The sequence below is a fragment of the Hyaena hyaena genome, unplaced genomic scaffold, assembly GCF_003009895.1.
Source record: "Hyaena hyaena isolate Hyena2069 unplaced genomic scaffold, ASM300989v1 scaffold_4, whole genome shotgun sequence".
NCBI classification, from domain to species: domain Eukaryota; kingdom Metazoa; phylum Chordata; class Mammalia; order Carnivora; family Hyaenidae; genus Hyaena; species Hyaena hyaena.
Genome location: NW_024080636.1, coordinates 9,419,360 through 9,426,815, shown reverse-complemented (window position 1 = coordinate 9,426,815; position 7,456 = coordinate 9,419,360).

Genomic DNA, 7,456 nt, shown 5'->3' with positions numbered 1-7,456 from the left:
AATAAAATAAAAACATTTAAAAAAAATAAATAAAAAATAAAAGTGACAAAAACAAAACAAAAAACCTTTGGTGTTGTAAATGACCAATAAGTATCTTTTTAGCATAATGGCTTTATTGAGATGTCATTCAAATACCATAAAATTCACCATCAGTATTGGTTTTACGTAACTATTTGGAGTCAGGTTCTGAAGTGAGAGGGGAGCAGGAGAGGGCGGGAGGCCAGCTTCCGTCTCCCCTGCCTCAGGCAGGCTCTAGAGGACTAACTGCCCCTCAGAGCTGGTCCCACTTGGAGACCAGGGAGCTTTTTGTGGCAGTCAGCCAATGGGGGGGGGGGGGCGCAGGGTGCAGGTGATGGCCCCTATCTCCAAGGCACAGTGGCTCCTGATGTGAGTCAGCAAGGGCAATTCGCTGGAGAAAAGGGCAGGTTTATCCATCAATACTTAAAACAGCCAGGGGAAGAGTGCTCAGGCAGGATGCCAGCAGCACCCATGGCCACCCACCTTCACATGCTCAGATCCACCTGCTGCTTAAAGTTCATTCCATCCTGATTAATACAGGGAACACCACCCCTGGATCTTTTTTTAAGTAATTTATTGAGGTGAAACTTATATAACAAAATTAACCATTTTAAGTAAACGACACCATCCCGTTTAGCACAATTACAAGGCTGTACAACTCTCACCCCTGTCTAGTTCTAAAATATTTACGTCACTCAAAACTAAAACCCCTTGCTCATCAAGCATTTTCTCCCCCTTCCCCTCTTCCTTCAGCCCCTAGCAAATTCTAAGCTGTATCCTTTCTATGGATTTACCTATCCTGAATATTTCCTATAAATGGAATTATATACTGTGATCTTTTGTGTCTGGCTTCTTTTACTTAGCATGTTTTCAAGATTCATCCATGTATTGAATATTTCATCCCTTTTTAGGACAGAATAATGTTCCATTGTATATATCTACCACCATTTATTTACCCCCTCATTCGTTGATGGACATTTGAGCCATTTCTACCTCTTAGCTATGTGAGTAGTGTTGCTACAAACACGCTTGTACACAGATTTCTATGAGCACCAGGCTTCTGCTGTCACAAATTACCACTGCCTGGAAGGCTTATAGCAGATGCTTGTTTCTCACAGTTCTGCAGGCTGAAACTCTTAGGGCACCAGCAAGGTTGGTTTCATCCTGAAGCCTCGTTTCTTGGCTTGTAGGCAGCTGCCGTCTCGCTGTGTGCACACAGGACCCCTTCTTTGTGTTCAGGGAGGTATCTTTCATTTCCGCCTCTTAAAAGACTGCACATCCTTTGACATCCAGATGGGGCCCCACCCTTATGACCTCATTTAACATTAACTCCCTAAATACCTTGACTCCAAATACAGTCACATTGAGGGTTAGGGCTTCATATGAATTCTGGGGGGACATAATTCAGACCATGGTACAGTTCCTAATTAGGAGTGGCATTACAGATCATATGGTAATTATCTGTTTAAACTTTTGAGGAACTTCCAACTTTTTCAAAGTGGAACATTTTACAGCCCTACAAGCAATAGACAAGGGTTCCAATTTCCCCACATCCGAGCTAGGACTTGTTAGTTTCCATCTTTCTTTTCTTTTCTTTTTTCTTTTCTTTTCTTTTCTTTTCTTTTCTTTCTTTTCTTTCTTTCTTTCTTTCTTTCTTTCTTTCTTTCTTTCTTTCTTTCTTTCTTTCCTTTTCTATTTTACTGCTGAAACATAGTTTATTGTAGTTTTTTTCCCTTTCTTTTTTTTCCCTTCATAATTTATTGTCAAGTTAGTTTCCATATAACACCCAGTGCTCATCCCAAGTGCCCTCCTCCATGCCCATCACTCCCCTTCCCCTCCCTCCTAGTGGTTGTAAAGTCGTACCTGACTATGGTTTTGATTTGCATTTCCCTAATGACATGGTGTTGAGCATCTTCATATGCTTGTTAGCCATTTGTAAATTTTCTTTGGAGAGATATTCAAGTACTTTGCCTATTTTTAAATTGGGTTGTCTTTTTGTTGTTGAGTTATAAGAGTTCTTTATATATTCTGGATCTAAATCCTCATTAGATATATGATTTACAACTATTTTCTCCCATTCTATAGATTCTCTTTAAGCTTCCTTGATGTCTTTGATGCATTAAAGTCTTTAATTTCTATGAAGTCCAATTTATTTTTTATTTTGTGGCTCACCTGCCTAAGAATCCATTGCCAAATCCAAAGTCATGAAGGCTTAACCTTTATGTTCTCTTCCAAGAGTTTTATGGTTCCAGCTCTTATTTATAGGTCATCGATCTATCTTGAGTTAATTTTTCTATATGGTGTGAGGTAGGGGTCCAACTTCATACCTGTGCATGTGGATATTCAATTGTCCTGGCACCATTTGTTCCAAAGACTATTCTTTTTTTTTTCTTTTTTTTTTTTTTTAATCTCTACACCAACATAGGGCTCAAATTTACAACCCCCAAGATTAAGAGTTGCATGCTCCATCAGCTGAGCCAGACAGGCACCTCTGCAAAGACTATTCTTTTCTCTTTGAATGGCTTTGCCACATTTGTCAAAAATCAATTGGTCATAGTTATAGGAATTTATTTCTGGATTCTCTATTCTGTTGGTCTAGATGTGTATTCTTTTTTTTTTTTTTTTTAATGTTTTATTTCTGAGAGAGAGAGACAGCATGAGCAGGGGAGGGTCAGAGAGAGAAGGAGACACAGAATCTGACACAGGTTCCAGGCTCTGAGCTAGCTGTCAGTACAGAGCCCGACGCGGGGCTCGAACCCACGAACTGCCTGAGATCATGACCTGAGCCGAAGTCGGACACTTAACCGACTGAGCCACCCAGGCGCCTCAATTTTGTTCTTTTTAAAGATTGTTTTCACATCTTAACAATATTAAATCTTTCAATCCATGAATATGGGATCTCTTACCAATTATTTAGGTCTTTAATTTCTTTCAGGAGTGTTTGTAGTTCTCATGTAAAAATCTTTCACTTCTTGTTTACATTAATTTCCAGATATTCTGTGGAAGCTACTTCCTTTTTTGATTGTTCATTGCTGGTTATATGTGTTGATCTTGTACCCTGAAACCTTACTGAATTATTTTATTAACTCTAGTAGTTTCCTGTGTATATTTGTACATTTTCTGCAAATAGAATCATATATGCATACTGAAAAAGTTTTATTTATTCCTTTATAATTTGGAAGACTTTTGTTTTCTTTTCGTGACTAAGTGCTCTGAATAGAACTTCCAGTATTATTTAAAGTGATGAAGGCAGGGGCGCCTGGGTGGCTTAGTCGGTTGAGCGTCCGACTTTCGCTTAGGTCGTGATCTCGCGGTTCGTGGGTTCGAGCCCCGCGTCGGGCTCTGTGTTGACAGCCAGCTCAGAGCCTGGAGCCTGTTTCGGTCTGTGACTCCCTCTCTCTCTCTGACCCTCCCCTGCTCACGCTCTCTCTCTCCTAGAAATAAATAAAACATTAAAAAAAAAAAATTAAAAAAAAAAATAAATAAAGTGATGAAGGCAGTCCTCTTTGCCTCATTCCTGATCTTACAAGGGAAGTTTTCAGTTTTTCACTGTTGAGTATGATGTTAGCTATGGGTTTTTTGATATGACCTTTATCACATCATAGAAGTTACCACCTATTCATAATTTTCTGAGTGTGTTTATTATGAAAGACTGTTGAAATTTGGCAAATACTTTTCCTACATCAGTTAAGATAACTGTGTGGTTTATCCACTTCATTCTATCACTGTCATATATTACATTGATTGAGTTTTATATATTATGCCACCCTTGCATTCCTGTGATAAACCCACTTGTTGATGGCATATAATCTATTTAATATGATATTGAATATGCTAGTATTTTGTAAAAAGGTTTTTGCATCTATATTCATAAGGGATTTTAGGGATATTTGATGGAAATTTCTTTGCTTGTAATGTAGCTTTGGTACTAAAATAATGCTACCCTTTTAGAATGAATTAGGAAATGGCTGCTCTTCTATTTTGGGGAATAGTTTGGAAAGGATGGGCATTAATTCTTCTTTAAATGTTTGGTAGAATTCACCAGTGAAGGTATCTGGTTCTGTACTTTTCTTTCCTGGAAGGTCGTTTTTTTTTTTCCTCCCCTCTTTTTCCAAACTGATGTGGTCGTTGCTCTTTGTAGGTCTGTTCAAACTTTCAGCTTCTTTTTCTTATTGAATCAGTTTGGTAATTTGTGTTTTTCTAAAAAGGAATTTGTTCATTTTATCTAGGTTACATAATCTGGGAGACATACTTACTTATAGGTTTTCTTATTTTTTTAAATTTCTGTATAATCAGTCTTAATGGCACAACTCTCATTTTTTATTTTAGTTATTTTCACCTTTTCTCATTTTTCTTTGTCATTATAGCTAAAAGTTTGTCAATTTTGTTGATCTATTCAAAGAACCAACTTCTGGTGTAATTACTCCTGTTTTTCCTTCCTTCCTTGCTTCCCTCCCTCCCTCCTCCCTTCCTTCCTTCCTTCTTTCATTTTCCTTCTTTCCTTCCTTCTTATTTTGAGAGAGTACAAGCAGGGGAGGGTCAGAGAGAGAGAGAGAGATAACCATGTTAATACAATGGAAGTATGAAATGGTATCAACAGATTCAATGTTCTGTAAGTATAGTTGTAAAATATTCTACAAGAGGAAAAAAAACTGACACAGTCATTTAAAGGAAAGAATCAACAAATAAAGGAAAGAAGAACCTAAGTCAAGAAAAATGCTGATGAACAAAAATATGTACTCTGACAAAGGAATGAGAAGTGTTACCCAACACAAAAATGAGACCTATAGAAAAAATACTCATTTTACTTTGTCCTAAAAATGAACAAAAAAGTGGTGTCTGGGTGGTTCAATCGGTTAAGCATCCAACTTCCGCTCAGGTTGTCATCCCCACAGCTCGTGGGTTTGAGCCCCATATCGGTCTCTGTGCTGACAGTTGGGAACCTGGAAGCTGTTTCAGATTCTGTGTGTCCCTGTTTCTCTGCCCCTCCCCCACTCACACTCTGTCTCCCTCTGTCTCTGTCTTTCTCTCAAAAAAAAAAAAATCTAAAAAATTTTTAATGAACAAAAACTAAAAATAAAAGAGGAGGCGCCTGGGTGGCTCAGTCAGTTAAGCATCTGACTCTTGATTTCAGCTCGGGTCATGATCCCAGGATTGTGGGATCAAGCCCTGCATCAGGATCTGCACTGAGCATGGAACCTGCTTAAGATTCTCTCTCTCTCTCCCTCCACTCCTCTCCCCCGCTTGCTCTCTCTCTCTCTAACATTAAACAATTTTTAAAAATGAACATGGAATAAGGAGGGAATCTAGATTATTTAGAATTGAGATAGATCTATACCAAAATGGAACATGTTACAATGATTTGACCTCATGAAAGAAATGAATAAAATGAAATATCACATGTCTTTATGTCAATAATAAAACATATTAATGCAAAATATATAAAAAATACAAAGACTGGGGGCACCTGGGTGGTTCAGTTGGTTAAGAGTCCAACTTCAGCTCAGGTCATGATCTCACAGTTTGTGAATTTGAGCCTCACATCAGGCTCTCTGCTGTCAGCACAGAGCCCACTTTAGATCCTTTGTCCCTTTCTGTCTCTCTGCCCCTTCCCCCCAACATTCTGTCCCTCCCTCTCTCTCTCTCTCCCAGAAATAAACACTAAAAAAATACACAGTCTGAGTTGTTAATTTTAGTCATTCTGACAGGTGAGAGGATGTATCTCACTGTGGCTTTGATTTGTATTTCCTTGATGATGAAGTGACATTGAGCATCTTCTCATGTGTCTGTTGGCCATCTGGATGTCTTTGGAAAAGTGTCTATTCATGTCTTCTGCCCATTTCTTCACTGGATTATTTGTTTTTTGATTGTTGAGTTTGGTAAATTCTTTATAGATTTTGAATACTAACCCTTTATCTAATATGTCATTTGCAAATATCTTCTATTTTGTTGGTTGCCTTTTAGTTTTGTTGATTGTTTCCTTTGCCATGCAGAGGGTTTTTATCCTGATGAGGTACCAATAGTTCATTTTTGCTTTTATTTCCCTTGTCTCTTGAGACGTGTCCAATACGAAGTTGCTGTGGCTGAAGTCAAAGAGGTTACTGCCTGTTTTTCTCCTGTAGGATTTTGATGGTTTCCTGTCTCACATTTAGGTCTTTCGTCCATTTTGAATTTTATGTTTATAGCAGCACTATCAACGATAGCCACATTATGAAAGAGCCCAAAATGTCCATCAACTGATGAATGGACAAAGAGGATGCGGTGTGTACACACACACACACACACACACACACACACACAGACATATATACACAATGAAATATTACTCAGTGATGAAAAGGATGAAATCTTGCCATTTGCAATAATGTGGATGGAACTAGAGTGTCTTATGCTAAGTGAGATAGTTCATTCGGAGAAAGATACCATATGATTTCACTCATATATGGAATTTGAGAAACACAACAAATGAACATAGGGTAAGGGAAGGAAAAATAAGATACAAACACAGAGGGAAGTAAACCATAAGAGACTCTTAAATACAGAGAACAAACTGAGGGTTGCTGGAGGGGAGGTGGGGGGTTGGGTTAAATGGGTGGTGGACATTAAGGAAGACACTTGATAGGATGAGCACTGGGTGTCATGTAAAAGATAAATCACTGGGTTCTACCTCTGAAGCCATGACAACACTGTTAACTACCTTGAATTTAAATTTTAAAAAATGAAAAAAAATATATTTAAAGTCTGGATTTGTCCTCTTAGGTTTATAATAAACCTGAAAGCTCTATTCAGTGCATTTGTTTTTATAAGCCTTCTCTGTTTCGCAGCATGTGCTATACAAGTGCTGGTTTTACCATGAGAATTACAGTTCTCAACTCAAATTAATAACTGTTAGCCTTTTTACCCATACTTCTACACATTTTATTTCCATCATAACACAGTTTTAAGACCTTTCTAGTGGTATATTTTAGAAAGCTTTGAAAGAGTTTTTAATTAACATTTTTTAAAATCTTGATTTTTTAAGGATAACTATTTTTAGTACTGTCACATGATTGGTTTAACTTAACATTTAAAGCATAATATGGTAACTACATTACACTGTTTAAACTAATTCACAGCTTTAGGAATAAAACCAAAATGAGGCTGCATAGTTATGAGCAGTGAATGAATAAATAAAATAGATGATTTCTCACCAGGGGTCACTCTTTAGTTTGCTTCTAGGTACCTGGAAGGCATTGCCTTCTTTGAGTTTCAAATGTTCCAGTAAACTTCGTTGTTTCTTAGCTTACTCAATATCACTTTAATTGCTGAAATAAGTGACCTAAAATTCAAAGTCGTTTTTCCAATCCGAAGCAGCCAAAGGTGGACACATTGAAGATTTTCCCCAGGGAAGTCCACTTGGCATCAGCTTTCGATGGATTTTCCTATTCTTGCATTCTGG